The 18,048-nt window shown below is 41.3% G+C and overlaps 1 long non-coding RNA gene across 1 annotated transcript in view; it reads right to left on the minus strand.

The window, feature by feature from the left end:
• The window catches only part of LOC116624354, a 226,080-nt gene that overhangs the window by 47,194 nt on the left and 160,838 nt on the right, over positions 1-18,048 (minus strand). The gene's annotated exons all lie outside the window — the stretch shown is intronic.

Raw genomic sequence — 18,048 nt, forward strand, 5'->3', positions numbered from 1 at the left:
CAGCAGGAAGGAACGGATTGAAATGGGGGAGATAAAAGAGAAAGTGTTTGGAGGTGAATATGTTAAGTTGGCCTAAAAGTGGGGCTGGAGTTCAGAGGACAAGGAAAGGCTGATGGAGAGGAGAAGTAGGAACCTCAACAGCAAAAGCTTCATTCTATCTAAAGTACTCATTTTACAGATGGGAAAGTTGAGGCCCAGAGTGGGGTTACTCTCTCAAGGACACAGAGCAGAGAATTGGCAAAGAGCAGGATGCAACCCAGATTTTTTGCCTACCAGCCCAGGATCCATATGCTGATTGGAAAGGTTCTCATTAGTTTCGACATTTGAATGGAGTCTGTCAGACTGTTCATTTTCCCTGGATAACTTTCCACATGTCACATCTTAAGCGTTTCCACATCCGCATGCTGGTACATATATATACGAGAAAAAGTTCCACCCACATAGTGGCACAAAACCTAATTATAAAATCTCTTATTAGAAAAGCTGAACCTGACTCAAAATTCAACGACAGATAATTAGCTTACATGCCTCCCTGATTACACCATTGTGCAATCTTCGGCCGCAGGGAAATGTCTAAACTGTAGACAACTCTATAGCTATTAGTACAATGAAATAGATTTTGAGACAATGATTTCAATACTTGACACAGGTACAGAGGATCTCTGAATTCTTAGAATTCACAAAAGCAGGAGGAACTGTGAAAATGAAAAGCATTAGAGCCCCACACTTGATTTTTTTTTTTTTTTAATTATGGTCCTGACACTAGGGTCTTGGAAATATTATAATCAAGCACCATTTTCTTGTCTAACCCTCCCATGATATTCCAGCTCCTGAGAGTTTATAATCACCAAGTCATAAAATGTAGCCTACTTTCAACTTGCTTTCACTCCATACTCCTGTAGGTATTAGTTACCTAGTGATATTTCTTTATCAGCCAAAGAGACTTGAGAAAATGTAATCATTGTTTTATAAACTTTCTCAAAACTTTAGTGGTTTGGAGAAGTATCTCTTCTATTCTTGCAAGAAATCCAATGTGTACCAGGATTATGTTTTGGCTCTGTGTTGCCATATGCTTTGGAGATACATATACAATAATCTCCATGTTGTGTTTCCAACTGTCATTGTTTCCATGACATCATCTCTTATGATTCTCACAACCACTCACTAAGGTATTCAGAGATGAGAAAACTGAAGTTCAGAGAAATTTAACCAACCTGTCCAATCAATGCCTCTCTGTGAAAGTGGCTAAGTTAGAACCTTAACACCAAGCCTCCTCCTCCTTCCCATGCCCCACGCCACCATCTGTCACCTTAAATGAGGCCAAAAGCACGCTCTGCAGAAGAGTTATTTTTAAGATATATTGATGAAATGATCCATTTGGAGTTGTTTGAATAACCCAAAAGATCTACCCAGAATAAAGTCACCATGGCACAGAGTAAGGTTCTCCCTAAAAATTCATGAATAAATTCTATAAAAATGGCCGTCACAATCTATTGACCACTTTCTTTAAAGTGAGTATCTCACTTTCTTTAAAGTGAGACATCCATAAATGTCTAGAACATCAGATCTGAAAAGAACATAGTATCATCTAGATCAGGGTTTGGAACGGGAGGTGCTGCTTGGCAACTGTGGGCAGTGCTTCTGGCGTCTAGTGGGTGGAGGCCAGGGATGCTGCTCAACACCCTACAACACACAAATCAGAATCCCACAAAAAGAATGATCTGATCCAAAATGTCAAGTGACCAAGTTGAGAAACCCTGATCTAGACCAGAAGTCCACAAATGCTTTCTGGAAAGGAGCAGATGGTAAATATTTTAGGCTTTGCCATTTACAACAGAAGCAAACGTATGCAATATGTCCATGAATGGATATGGCTGTGTTCCAATATAACTTTACTTATAAAAACAGGCAACTTCCCAGATTCGGTCCACGGGCCATAGTTTTTCCACCCTCATCTAGATTAATGGATTTCTAATTTTCTTTTCTAAGGACCGTGAAGTGTTCCACTCAAACAAAATACGACATGGAATTCAAGACATACAACAGATCAAAGGAATGCTTCTTTGGCTGAAGCAAGGATGCATCCAATGTAGTTCTCCAGTGGTAGGCTGGGTGAGACTACTCAGGGCAGTTTGGAACACTCTACTCTTACCCAAATGACCTTTTCGAAATGAGCAAGTCATCTTGTACTCAAAACCCTTCAGTGGCATCCTACTGCTCCTATGACAAAATCCCTCTCCCCACTGATATGACCTCACGACACAGCAATGTAGCTAAGTAGCTCTAGACCCTGACTGAGAAGCATCCAGGAGGAAAAAAGTGGTAAAAACAAACAAACAACAACAAAAAAACAATTTGTTGTAGACACTGTCAGCTGCTTCTCAACAGCTATCTAGTCCCCTTCCTGGTTCCTTGGAGAAGTCTCAAGAATCAAAGGCCATGTTTTGCAGGGGAGGCTCTTCACCAGCCTAGGGGTTAAATCTTTTTCAATTCAAGCTGCCCAAGGCAGTTGCACTTGCCTGTGGTTGACAGAGAAGCAAACATATGACACAGCTCTGGTCAATAAGACCAAAGAGACCCTCCTCACTTCCGACACCAACGACAAGCGTGGTGGTCTCGAAGACCACCCTCAGTTTCAATAATTCACTATAACTTTACTGATCATTTTATGGTTTATTACAGTGAAAGAACACAGATTGAAATCAGCCAAGGGGGTGCCTGGGTGGCTCAGTCGTTAAGCGCCTGCCTTCGGCTCAGGTTATGGTCCCAGGGTCCTGGGATAGAGCCCCGCATCGGGCTCCCTGCTCAGCGGGAAGCCTGCTTCTCCCTCTCCCACTCCCCCTGCTTGTGCTCCCTCTCTCGCTATCTCTCTCTGTCAAGTAAATAAATAAAATCTTTTTAAAAAAAAAATCAGCCAAGCATGGAGCTTCCAGCTGTCCTCCTCCAGTGGAGTCATGCACGTGGTGCTCACTTCTCCCAGCAATCACGTGTGAGGAGATGCATGGAGTGTTGCCACCCAAGGCTGCTCCCCTGAATCTTGGTATCCAAGAGATTTTACTGGGGGTTCATTCATGTAGACATGATTGACCAGCCCCATGGCTGATCTTAGTCTGCAGCCCCTCCAGAGGTTGAGCCACACAGCAAGGTCCAAGGTCTCCCACCATAAATCACATGGTTACCTTAGACTCTCTGGCATAGCCCAAGGACATCAGGTAAATAAAGCCATTCTTATCTGGTAGGACATTCCAAGGGCCTCTAAAGGTTACCTCCCAGGAGCTGAACCCAAAGGACAAACACCTGGGCAAGTTTAATCCCTTACTGCACAGACTTACAGAGGAGGACTTGATGGAGTTTTTGTCTCCTGTCTTAAAGAGATACAAGACAGGGATCCTCATTCTCCTCACATTTGACTGTTTTTGTGTGTAGACGCAAGGCCTGGAACTGCAGCAACCACCCTGTAACCATGAGGCAAGGCTCCTGAAGATAAACATCACAAGTGGAGTTTGGCGGAGAGAAAAAATGGGAAGCCTACAGTTCTAGCTCATGTCTTGACGCAAACTTTTCTTTACATGGGCTCATATATCTCCTTAATTTGTTTAAGCTCTTTTAAATCAGATTTTCCTGTTACTTGCAGGTGAAAGCTTCCTACCTCATTAGGGTATTATGGTCTGGCTAAGAGCCAGTCAACAGGATGAACCAGAGGGAGTTTCTGAGGCAATGTAGAGTATAAAGCACACCTGAATAATAGTCATAGAGTCACCAGTTCATTCCATCAGAGTGTGTATATTTCTGCAATTTACAATACAGGTAAAGTGGAAAAGTCCCAAGGTAGGAGTCTGCAGATCTGGGTTTAAAATTTGATTCTATCAGCACTTCACTGTGGGACCTTGAAGGGGTCACTCAACTGCTCTGAGCCTCATTTCCTCAGCTGAAATATAAGCCAAATAAAAATTCACCTAATTCACAGTACTTTTGGAAATCCTAGGACAACTCTTGCTTGGTAGGGGACACACACCAAATTAAAATGGTTTAAGCAAGAGAGAGAGAGAGAAAGAAAATTGATTTTGAGGGGGAGGTAGCGCAACTCGCACAGTTGGGAGGTGACTCTGGGTACTGAGAGAACACGTATCGGGGTGCTCAGCCCAGTCCCGGGTGGGGGGCTCTTTCCCAAGTGGAATCTAGATAATGGGAGTTGGTCAGGTGATAAGAAATGTGAGGAGTGCTCTGCGCTGAAGAAACAACACAGAGGTGAGAAGCCATGTAACGCACACGCATGAATGTTTGTGCACGTCTGTGCGTGTGTGTGTGCACAAGTGTGTGTTTATGATGGCGTGTGGGTTGCCAGGCAAGCGGCTCAGCGTTACTAATGCATAAGGATCAGGTGGGAGATGGTGCTGGACAGGTGAGCAGGGACTGCCTCTTGGGAGGAAGTTTCCATGCCAAGCTGAGACACTGCATTGACTTTGTAGTTTTCCTCTTTACTATACGAGAAGGGAGAAAAATTCCCCCTCAAGCAGACTTTAAGCCAACCCAGCACATACATGAACAAAAGCTGCTGTCATTCTCCTTTTCTATGCTCTTGGCTCCCACAATTTTCCTTCCCTTGCACTCGGCTTTTCCTTTACCATACCCCCCATTCAGCAGGTAAGTGCCCTCTTTATGTATTTTATTGGATTTTCCTTTCAAGCTACAAAATGCATGCTTGTGGCAACAAGTCAAAATCTGGTTTACAAAGAAAAAGGCAACAGTTTCTCCCTCTTTGCTCAATTCCTGCCACCCTTCCAGCAAAGAAGCAAGGCTGTTTGGTGTGTGAGTTTCTACACTTGTCCCTATGTTCATACAACTATATGTCAACATATATACCGTGCTCATAAAATTTTTTTCCTACTTTTTAAAACAATTGGATCACACTATTCTCATTATAGGATGCAACTGGCTTGTAGAGATGTTGATACAGAGACGTAATTAATTCCTATAAAAGCTGTATCATATTCCATAGAGCAAGTAAACTTCCCCATTAATTCGAACATCTATACATCAGCGGATAACATTGAATTTGCATCTGCCCTTTCTAGCCATTTTCAATAATATTGCAATAAACACGCTAGTACATTTATCTTTATGCACTGGTACATTTATGTCTATAGGATAGATTCCTCAAAATTGGATTCATGGGTGAAGAGGTATTTATATATCTAATTTTAACAGATACCACTGGATTGACTTCCATTATATTTGTTTTGAAGCTTCATACCCATTTCCTAAATGAGGAGCCAACCAGAAGAGACCATTTTTCATCCATCAGACTGACAGGTGCTCGGCAGGGTGAGGGGGAAAGGGATAATGCATCAAGGGTCTTGGGAGAAAGGGTGAACTACCTATGTGGTGGCACTTCCTTAGGTCTTGGGTACTTAAGAACTGAACAAGGGAATCTAATTTGAAGCAAGTTACCTGGCTATTCAGAAAGGTCACTTCCTATGCATGAGGAGTGACAGAGAAAGTGGTCCTGAAACTATTAGGTCAAGGTCATTCCCTGCTCCCTGCCCATCCCTCATGCTCTGAATAAGGCATCAGCTCTTGTGTCTCCAGAGTTTTGCTGAGGTTTCTCCCTTCTTAGGCTGCCCTTCTTCTCCCAACCCATATGCCCATGTCAAACCCTCCTCTAGTTCAAGACAAAGTTCAACTTGCCCCTTTTCCATGAAGCCTCCAGATATCTCCATTGTAATTAATCTCCTCCTCTACTACTTGCTTGAACAACAAGAACAACAACTTCATTGCTTATGATATGCCAGACATCATGCTATGCACTTTATATGCATTATCTTATTCACTCCTCAGTAATCTTATTACGTAGGTCTTTTTTTTTTTTTTTTTTAAGATTTATCTATTTATTTGAGAGAGGGAGAGAGAGAGCACACATAAGCCGGCGGGGAGGGGGGTGCAGGGGAAGAGAGAGAGAGAGAGAAAATCCTCAGACTCCATGCAGAGCACAGGGCCTAACACGGGGCTCAATCCCAGGACCTCAAGACCATGACCTGAGCTGAAACCAAGAGTCGGTCGCCCAACTGACTGAGGCACCCAGGCAGGTGTCCCTAGGTAGGTCATCTTTTTTTTTTTTTTTTTTAAAGATTTTTTATTTATTTATTTGAGAGAGAGAGAATGAGAGAGAGCAAGCACATGAGAGGGGGGAGAGTCAGAGGGAGAAGCAGACTCCCTGCCGAGCAGGGAGCCCGATGCGGTACTCGATCCAGGGACTCCAGGATCATGACCTGAGCCGAAGGCAGTCGCTTAACCAACTGAGCCACCCAGGCGCCCGGTAGGTCATCTTTTTATCTACGCTTTGAAGGTAAGAAAACTAAGGATCAGAAAGGTTAAGTCACTAGCCCAAGGGCACACAGCCAGTAAGTGTTGCAACTAGGCTTTATACTCAAGTCTGTTCGACCTCAAAGCTCAGACTCCCATCATTGCCCAGTGTCACATAATAGAAGAAGAATTTCTCTGAGCAAGCTTCTACTTTAATGGCAAACTGGTTGGGTTACTGCTTTGTAAACACTGCCTGCTACAGATGAATTTGTTTTCTACGGCTCCCAAGCCGTCTTACCCCCCAATGAATATTATGAATGGAGCAAAGTTGTCAAGCCGTACAGTAAATGGCATGCAGTGTGATGTTACCAGAATTCAAGCTTTCTGCTGCTAAATTTTCACTGGGTTGCAAGCTTTAATTTAACTGTCAGACCCTGGGTCTTTTGCCAGCGCTAATGGAAGACTGTGGCAGTGATGGCAATTATTTCCAGACACTGGTACCTCCTTCGTTTACCTTCTGGTCGCAAATACTCAGCAGCTTCAAGCTAATTTCCTTTCTTATTTTCTTCATTAGTTTGCAAACTCCCACTGCCAACAAAAACAACCCATCTGATAAAAACGTCAACATGCAGTGTTCAAAATATTAAAACTGTCAAATAAAAATTGTGTTTTTCCAAGGCAGTCTAAATATGTCACACATGTGGAAACCACTTCCTGAAGACAGATTTCATAGGTCAGCAAGTTGTTGGGTTGTTTTCTTAACCCCAAACACAAACCCCACCGTGACAGGTTCTTCTATATATCATTGTGATGTCTTGAAAATTAGCTTCTCATTGACCCTGGACAAAGGTGACAAAAATGCTGGCCTCAAATGTCCTTGCTTCAAAGGAAGACCACAGGTTTTTTGCTCAGGGCGAAATTAACAGAATTCCCTGAAAAAAGTAGTTGGATTTGACTAGCTGTTGTTCCTTCATTCTTCCTGCCATGAAACTACACAGACAGAAGATGGGGCCTATGAACCAACATTTATTATCAGGGGCGTGCTTCTCCCAAAAATCAGAGGCTAAACACCCTGATTCAAATTGCTAGGTAGCAGCTGAAGTTGTGGATGGGAATTAAAGCGCCAGAGGTCATTGAGAAGCAGAGAAGAAAGGTGTCTGACCTCAGGTGGGGTTGAGGCAGAAAGAGACAGAGACTGAAACACAAATGGGTGATTTTCAGCAGCACTTCAAGGAAAATCCTCCCAAATGGACCGTGTGGCCAAATAAACACTGGCAGGTTCACCGTGCAGAGTTAGAGAACAGGAGCCTTTTGGAGGGGCCCTCATGCTCCACCTGGCCCAGCTGGAAGATGGTGGGCAGGCATGTCTTAAGGAGTTGCACCCCTCGTGATGAAGGGAGAGAGGGGATGCTGTAAGATGAAAGAGGAAGAAGCAGAGTCATGTCTGGGAAAATACTTATGTGTGCACACATGTGCATGCACACACATGCACACAGACACGTGCAGACACACACATGTAGACACAGACACCCAAAAACGCACACACACAGACAGACATGCAGACACAGACACACAAACATGCAGACACACATGCAGACACACAAAGATGCACACACACAGACACACAGGCACAAATACACACAGACACACACATGCAGACACACACACACATAGACACACACAGGCAGACACAAATGCACACATACACACAGAAATAGACACACACCCGAACACAGACATGTAGACACACACACGCAGGTGCAGATACACATACACACATACAGACACACACACAGGCAGATACATACACACAGACACACAGAGACACACACATGCATAAACACAGATACACACACATACACACAGCCACACAGTCACACACTCAGACACAGAGACACACACACACGTAAACACAGACACACCATGTATATTATTTTTGTTTGTGTATGAGAGAGACATAGAAAAAGAGAGAGAGACAGACAAGACAGAGAAAGATGGACAAACAGATGGCTGAGACAAAGCAGAGAAAGAGGGAAACAATATACTTATGAAAGACAATTGCATATTTGTTATGGCAGGACTTGGATATTATATGGCATGTTTTCTTAAGTTTGCATATAGCTTAATAGCAAGAAATAAAGGAATCAAGAGGTCACGTGGGATCATTACACAGAAATCTGTTGCATTTCTATACACTAATAACAAAATAGCAGAAAGAGAAATTAAGAAAATGATCTCATTTACAATTGCACCAAAAATAATAAAATACCTGGGAATGAACTTAACCAAGGAGATGAAAGACCTGTACTCCGAAAACGATACAACACTTAATGAAAGAAATCAAAGCAGATACAAAGAAATGGAAATATATTCCATTCTCTTGGATTAGAGGAACGAATATTGTTAATATGTCCATACTACCCAAAGCAGTGTACAAATTTAATGCAATCCCTATCAAAATACCAACAGCATTGTTTACAGAACTAGAACAAAAATCCTAAAATTTGTATGGAACCACAAAAGACCCAGAATAGCTGAAGCAAACTTGAAAAAGAAAAATAAAGCCAGAAGTACCACAATTCCAGATTACAAGATATACTACAAAGCTGTAGTAATCAAAACAGTATGGAACTGGCACAAAAAATAGGTAACATAGGTCAGTAGAACAGAGCAGAGAGCCCAAAAATAAACTCACAATTATATGGTCAGTTAATCTTTGACAAAGGAGGCAAGAATACGCAGTGGGGAAAAAGACAGTCTCTTCAACAAACGGTGCTAGGAAAACTGGACAGCAACATGCAAAAGAATGAAACTGGACCACTTCTTTATACTACACACAAAAATAAACTCAAAATGGATTAAGGACCTAAATGTGAGACCTGAAACCATAAAAATCCTAAAAGAGAGTGCAGGCAGTAACTTCTCTGACATCAGCTGTAGCAACATTTTTCCAGATGTTGCCTCTCCTGAGGCAAGGAAAACAAAAGCAAAAATAGACTATTGGGACTACATCAAAATAAAAAGCTTCTTCACAGCAAAGGAAACAAACAACAAATAAAAGGCAACCTACTGAATGGGAGAAGATATTTGCAAATGACCTATCTGATAAAGGGTTAGTATTCAAAATATATAAAGAACTTACACAACTCAACACCAAAAATACCCAAATAATCCAATTAAAAATTGGCAGAAGACATGCATTTCTCCAAAGAAGGCATCCAGATGGCCAACAGACACATGAAAAGATGCTCAACATCACTCATCATCAGGGAAATGCAAATCAAAACCACAATGAGATATCACCTCAGAATGGCTAAAATCAACAACACAAAACACAACAAGTGTTGGTGAGGACATGGAGAGAAAGGAACCCTCGTGCATTGTTGGTGGGCATGCAAACTGGTATGGCCACTGTGGAAAATCAAAAAATTAAAAATAGGTTTACCATATAATCCAGTAATTCCTGGGTGTTTACCCAAAGAATACAAAAACACTAATTTGAAAAGATATACACAACCCTATGTTTATTGCAGCATTATTTACAATAGTCAAATTAGGGAAGCAGACCAAGTGTCCACTGATAGACAAATGGATAAAGAAGAAGTGTAGGTATACACACACACACACACACACACACACACACACACACACACACACACTGGAATATTACTCAGCCATAAAAAAGAATGAGATCTTGCCATTTGCAACAACATGGGCGCATCTATAGAGCATAAAGCTAAGTGAAATAAGTCAGTCAGAGAAAGATAAATACCATATGATTTCATTCCTACATGGAAGAGTTTGAAAACCAGGGACGCCTGAGTGGCTCAATGGGTTAAGCATCCAATTCTTGGTTTCAGATCAGGTCATGATCTCAGGGTTGTGAGGTTGAGCCCCATGTCAGCTCCAGGCTCAGCATGGAATCTGCTTGGGAGTCTCTCTGCCCCTCCCTGTGCTCTCTCTGTCTCTCTCTCTCTCAAATACATAAATAAATCTTTAAGAAAAAGAGGAAGAGTTTGAAAACCACCTTTCCATGGCACTATGCTACAGCTCTGCCTAAAGTAACCCCTGTACGACTTTTCCTTTCAGATGCCTTAGTGCTCAGGTTCCTTTGCTACTCTCCTTCTGTTGGTGGGACAGGGTAGGACAGCATTGAGATCCTATGGATCTGAGCTCATATCTTATGTCATCCATTAAATGAAATGTGAGGGTGTGTGTGTGTGTATACAGCTTTTGAGAGTAGCTTTAGAAATGCTTTTCTCTTAATTATGAAATTTTTCAAACACAAATAAAGGCATGGGGTTCCCCCCACATTCTCACATCTCATTCATTTCTCCACCTTTGATTCTTCCCCTTCTCCTCCCCCATAGAAACTTCTTTTGCCAGTGTTACTGATGACCTCCATCATGTTGTCAAACCCGATGCCCATATTTTGGTCTTTATTTTACTCAGTCCCTCAATGGCACTTGACGAGACCGGCTTGAAGTGCTGGGCTCTATTGGTTTCTAGAACATTCGGTTATCCTCCTCTCTTCCTGATCATGCTTTTATAGCTATCTCTTGCTCTTCTTCCTCTCCTTGACTCCAAATATCAGCGTTGCTCAGGATTCAATACTGGGCCCCCTTCCTCTTCTTTCCCATCCCTTCATGTTCCATGCTGGATTTCCAGTTAATCCAAAAGATCTCAGAGTCAGACTCAACCAGGCAATTTGACCATGAAGCCTGCCTGTTTAGTGGTTGGACATGAGAGGAAGCTGGGTCTCTGTGATGCCTGAGGGAGGACACAGTGTGTGGTCTTAAGTCTTCGCCAATGGAAAATGGGATGACCAGGATGACAAAGGATATTTAACCACTGTGTTTCTTATCACAGTGTAAGCATAAAGTTTGAATACTTACTGACAGACTGCTTGCAAGGATGCTGCTATCTGAGCAGCTGCTTTGAAAAATAAGAGAAGTATTCCTGGCTTCAGACTTCAAAACATCCAGAATTATGAATGATTTTTGAGCTGGCCTCAGTGCCACTAGCAAGAAAGCACCAACAATTTTTTAATTCAACAAATTATTAATTAGGAGTAACCTTTAAAAAGAGGCAGCCTCCCTGGCCTTGGCTTTATTTTATACTCTAAACTCAAGGCACTGGAAATGTAATAAACCCACAGTTTCAATATTATTTAAAACCAATAGTTTTTTTTCTTTAATTATTGCAGGTTAAAGCTTCCTTCATTTATATGCATTATTTGAGAATTTTATCTGGAACACACGAAAGAAGGCCTTTGAGCCTTTCCAAAACTCATTCCTCTCCACTGTTAAAAACAATTACAAATTCCTGTGCGGGAAATTTTCTAGTTCTGTTTTGTTAACCATGTTTAGGTGAATCTGGAGTCTGTTCATTTAAACATTAAAGATAGATGATGGGTAGATGATAGATAGATCGATCGATCGATCGATAGATAGATGGATAATTATGAAGATGGATGGGGCGCCTGGGTGGCTCAGTTGGTTAAGCGACTGCCTTCAGCTCAGGTCATGATCCTGGAGTCCCAGGATCGAGTCCCGCATTGGGCTCCCTGCTCAGCGGGGAGTCTGCTTCTCCCTCTGACCCTCTTCCCTCCCATGCTCTCTATCTCTCATTCTCTCTCTCTCAAATAAATAAATAAAATCTTTAAAAAAAAAATTATGAAGATGGATGGATGCATGGATGGATGGATAGCTAGATAGATGATTAATAGATAGATAGATAGATATGAGGATGGATGGATGGATGATGGATGGATGGATGGATGAGCAGACAAACAGACACAGCTGTGCTGTAGCGCAAGCGAAAACACAGTAAAAGCATTAACCTCATTTAAATCTTCATAGCAACTTTATATGGAATATGTGGTTTTTACCACCATTTTATGCAAGTGAACTGAAGCTGATGGATGTTGGCTAATTTGTTCCAGGTTACTCATCTTGAAAAGAAAGGAACCGTTGATGATGATTGATGATAACAACACACAATAATAATCTTTTTTTTTAATCTCCTATGCGCTAGGCACCATACTTGGTGTTTTACATGTATTATGTCACTTAGGCACCACTATCAATCTTTATTTATCTCTATTTAAGTAAGGAAATTGGCATTCAGAGTAATTAAGTAGCATGAACAAGGTCACAGAGTTATAGGTACTGGCATTAGAATCAGAACGCAGCTCCCTCTGGGTGGTCAAGATCTTTCCATTGCACCATGCTCTGTCTCTATCGGTTTAGCCTTTTGAAATTTTGAGTAGTGGCATCAAAGGCCATCAACTTTGTCTATGCAGACTTCAGAAGTCTGTTGGGAAGTCTGGGAATATAGTTTTGTGTTGTTCTTCTTTGTATGGATGGCTTATGGAAGTCATAGATACAGAGCATCAAAAAGGCTCAGCTCAGAAATATCTCCTGGGTATTATTTTTTTTTAAAGATTTTATTTATTTATTTGACAGAGAGAGAGACAGCGAGAGCAGGAACACAAGCAGGGGGAATGGGAGAGGGAGAAGCAGCCTTCTTGCCGAGCAGGGAGCCCGATGTGGGACTCGATCCCAGGACCCTGGGATCATGACCTGAGCCAAAGGCAGACGCTTAATGACTGAGCCACCCAGGCGCCCTCCTGGGTATTATATTTTGAGATTTGAGTAAATAAGAGCCTCTTTTAAAATGTAAATACCACCTGAAAATGTTAAGCTTATTAGAAAGTCACACCTTAGTTTTAACAGTTAGATAATCCAATTTATACCTGAGCAGCACCCTGCATAGTAATGGATTTACTGAATAGGTAAATGGATCATTTTCTTCTTTTCCTTTAGTCTGGGGAATTGCAAAGGGGAAGAATAAGGAAAATAACTGGGTAGGTTTTCTTTAATAAGCTTTTTATTTTAGCATAGTTTTGGATTTATCAAAAAAAAAATGTGAATATAGTACAGAGTCCCTATATCCCCCCATCCAGGACCTCCTTAATAACGTGTTACATTAATATGGTGCCTTTGTCACAATTAGTGAACCCATTCTGATGCATTTTTATTAATTAGAGCCCATTGTTTCTTCATATTTCTTTGGTTTTTACCCAATGTCCTTTCTTCTGTTCCAGGATACCATATGACACTTGGTTAGCATTTTCTCTTTAAATTCCTCCTGGCTGTGACAGTTTCTCAGACATACCTTGTTTGTGATGACCTTGACAGTGTGAATACTGGTCAAGTATTTTGTAGAATGTCCCTCTATTGGGATTTATCTGATGTTTTTTTCTCATCATTAGACTGGGGATGAGGGTTTATAGAAGGAAGAACACAGAGGTAATGTGCCATGATATCAAGGGTACATGCTTTAAAGAATACTATTTTTTTCTTTTTTTTAGAGAGGGAAATGGAGGGGGACAGAGGGAGAGAGAATTTTAAGCAGACTCCATGCTCAGCGAGGAGTCCGATGCGGGGCTTGATCTCAAGACCCTATGATCATGACCTGAGCCAAAACCAAGAGTCCGGCGCTTAACTGACTGAGCTACCCAGGCACCCTAAGGATACTCTTGATGTGAACCTTGGTCACCTGGCTGAGGAGTGTTTTCCAGGTTTCTCCACTGTAAAGCCACTGTATTCTCCCTTCTCTTACCGTCCTTTTTGGAAGGAAGTCACTATGTGAAACCCACACTTAAATAATGGGGTCTGAGACTAACCCTTCTTGAAGAGGGAACATCTACATAAGTATTTGGAATTCTGCATGACAGATATGTCTGTTCTCCCCATTTATTTAATTATTTATGTAGCTCAGCATGGGCAGCTGGATGAATATTCATTTTTTACTTCAGGTAATAATCCATATTCCTTTATTATTTTGTTGCTCAAATCATTCCAGCTTCAGTCATGGGGAGCTCTTTCATTTGATTCCTGTGTGCCCTTGACATATCCTTATCATTGTGAGATTTTTTTTCTGAGCCCTTCCTTACTTTCTGGCACCCCAAGCTGCTCTGGGCTTATCTTGTGTGTTTCTTCCCCAGTCTTAGAATCAACCATTTCCCCAAGGAACACTGATATGTTTTATTGGATAACAGTATTTACTAGAGAATGGTATGAGAAACTAAGATATAAGCTTTAAAATTGCTCATCACTACCAGGGTGTCATGCCTCTAGGTCCTGTCAACTAACAGAGAAGGAAATATATTACTATATACTAATTGTATATATATCATATATATACATTTATCTATAGATATTTCCAAAGGTAACCATCTGCATCTACATTAAGTTAAATAGGAGTTCACACTAATACCTGGACATATTTCTAAAAATATCAATGCCCAAAGCCCAGTCCAGATCAACTCAAATAGAATCAATTAAATTTGAATCCAGGCAAGTGTGGGAAAGTGTCTTGCCTGGATCCAGGCAATTTCTTGAGAGCTTCCCAGGTGACTGAAAGATGTCACTAGCCTTGAAAATTACTGACAGAAACAAAATAGCAGATGTGAAGAAAAATGGGAAACTACATATTAAAATTACTAATAGATGAAAAAATTAGAGTATTTTCCTAATACCTCATACCTTTATATCCTCAGAGTTTTCCCAAACTTTTCAATTTGACTCAACACTCATTTATCAAATCCAACCACAGCAACACTGGTATTTTATATATGAGCAGAAATGGAGTTGGCCTAACCCTGAAAAGAACCAAGGTGGGAGGAAAGACCCACATGTATAAAACCCACATACAAAGAACATGGGCATCATTTTATTCTTTAGACCCAAAGAGGTTGAGACTCATCTGAGCACAGATAAATAATACAGCATTCTTTATGGCAAACTATTACACTAGGCAACTGTATTAAGACAATATTGTAACAGAAATATTCACCAGGAAAAATAACATTCAATCAAGAATAAACTGGGTACTATAAAAAAAAAAAAAAATGTCTCTGGTCTTTGTCCCCAGCTCCTGGCACAAACCCTTGAAATTTCTTGAGCGATAGGCACGTCATTATATATATATACAATGTGTACTATGATGAAATTCTTAACTTTGAGGTCCTAAAATATCCCAAATCAGACTGTACAGAACAAAGCCAACATATGCCTAAGTCATAAACTATCTCTGAGAGCCAATGAATGAGTCAATAAGCAGAATATTCTAAGATGAAGCTGAACAGGCATTCAAAACATGACCAAGAAGAAGGAAGACAAAGGGGGGGGGGAAAGGAGGAGAAGGAGAAGGAGGAGAAGGAGAAGAAGGAGGAGGAGGAGGAGGAGGAGGGAGAGGGGGAGGAGGAGGAGGAGGAGGAGAAGAAGAAGAAAGAAGAAGAAGAAGGAGAAGGAGGAGGAGGAGGAGAGGGAGGGGGAGGAGGAGGAGGAGGAGAAGAAGAAGAAAGAAGAAGAAGGAGAGAGAAAGAGAGAAAGAAAGAAAAAGAAAGAAAGAGAGAAAGAAAGAAAGGCAAGAAAAGAAAGAAAAAATTTTTAAGACAAATGGAGAATTTTAAATGTAAACCAGATCATAGGTAATACATAAGAAATTATTATTAAATTTGGCTGTGATAACATTATAGTCATGTTTTTCATCTGTTACTGATGCATACTAAAGCATTTACAGGTAAAATGCTATATCTTGCTTGCTTTAAACTATTCCAGAAAAAAAACAAAAACTGGGGGTAATAGCTGAACCCAGAGTAGCCAATGTTAATTATTGTTGTAGCTGGGTGATTAGTACCTGGAGGTTCATTATACTGTGGCTCTATTTTTGTGTATGTTTGAAATTTTTCATAAAAAGATTTTAAAAATTAAAAAATCAGGGGCGCCTGCGTGGCTCAGTCGTTAAGCATCTGCCTTCAGCTCAGGTCATGATCCCGGGGTCCTGGGATCGAGCCCCGCATCGGGCTCCCTGCTCGGTGGGGAGCCTGCTTCTCCCTCTCCCACTTCCCCTGCTTGTGTTCCCTCTCTTGCTGTCTCTCTCTCTGTGTCAAATAAATAAATAAAATCTTTTAAAAATAAATAAATAAATAAATAATAAAAATAAAAATAAATTTAAAAACCATTATTATAAGCACATTCAAGTACTCTTACTGGGCCCTGCCCCTGTGCCAGGTCCTGTGCTAGAATTAGAGATACAAAGGTGAGTAGCTCATGGATTCTAACCTGAAGGACCTTACATTGGAGGACAGAAGTTCAAGGAGTGAAGAACAGGTACATGCCAGTGATGATTCCCACACAGAGGACTCTGGTAAGCTGTTCATTCCTTTCACGATCCCACCTACAGTTGTCCTTCCCACTCTCAAAGAATTTCAGCCGTGAGACACCTACCATTCTTGGAAATACTGTCTAAAATCCAAAGGTACGCAAGTCTTGGACACCAAGTATGGACCAAGGCAGTGAGTAATAGGCAAGCCAACATTCCTGAAGGCAAGCCATCATAGCTTTTGGGGTGCCACTCAAAGAAGGAACAGCTTCTCCAAATGATGTTTGGAGAATATCAAGCCTTCATGACAGCTGGTGGGTGGGCATACTGGGCTGGTACTTGACCATTATGTGGATTGGCTAATCCATCAGCAACACTTTTCAACTGATCAAATTGGAAAATGATTCGCTATAAATCCTATAAATCAGCCAAGTGAAAAGCTCTGACACTTTCCATGGTGGAAATCTCACATGGATTAGCGTACTTACTATGTTCATGAATAGAAGCTACCTTTTCCTAAACATCTGGAATGTGCCCTGCTTTGTGCTGTGTGCTTTGTATACATGATCTCATTTAGTGCTCAAACAAATTTGCAAGTATTTTAACACATAAGAAAACTGACACTCAGAGAAGTGAATTGCACAAGGTCAAACAGCATTTGGGGTTTGTTTTTAGTCAATCAAAAAAATTAAAGAACAACATGTAGGCCAAACAAAGCACACATCTTTGTGGACAATTTCAGCCCCCTAATTCCCAGTTTGAGACTTCTGCTCTGCTCTATGCTGCTACCAAATGTACCTCTTTCAAAAGCTTTTTTCTGATCCCCCAACTAAAAAGAGTTCTAGAGCCCTGAGTTCTAGAGCATGGAACACAGCAAGTTCCATATGGAATGGCCAACTTAACGCTTGGAAATATACATTTCTTGGGCAATATGTATTCTCTTCCCCTTCTTATAAAGACACTACTCCTTATAAGGGGTCAGGGTTCCACCCTTACTACCTCCTTTAACCTTAATTACTTCCCTAGTGGCCCCATCTCCAAATACCATCATCTTGGGAATTAAGACTTGAACATATGAATTGGGTGGGGGGGGGAACACAAACATTCAGTCTATAGCACTTTATAAATGTGAATTGTCACAGCTGAGCCCAGCAAGTATGCCAACCCACTGCCACCAATGTGAGATACTGGAACCAGTGTGATGTTCACAGAATGTACAAATTCTGCATCTGGATGTGACCATGGATCATGGATATAGAGAGCCAAACCACCACCCCTGTTTCAGGCCCAAAAAGTAAATCAAACATGCACATCTGGGATGGAAAACTCTGCCTCTTGACTTGTCTGTGGAAACTGCCTCTTATAAATAAGAGATCAAACTAGAAGTGCATATCAAACCTGATGCAGCTGGGCTGGTCAGGGGGGAATATGGTGAATTATGAATCCTCCAAGGGAAAAGACAAGTCAGCACAACTCTCTTGAGCAAAACCATGACAATGAAGGAAGAACCTTTGCCACCTGAAAGCCTAAAGAAAGTGCTCTTCTACCAACAGAAATGGATCATCCCCCTAG

Source organism: Phoca vitulina, unplaced genomic scaffold (genome assembly GCF_004348235.1).
Source record: "Phoca vitulina isolate PV1807 unplaced genomic scaffold, GSC_HSeal_1.0 scaffold66, whole genome shotgun sequence".
Taxonomy (NCBI): domain Eukaryota; kingdom Metazoa; phylum Chordata; class Mammalia; order Carnivora; family Phocidae; genus Phoca; species Phoca vitulina.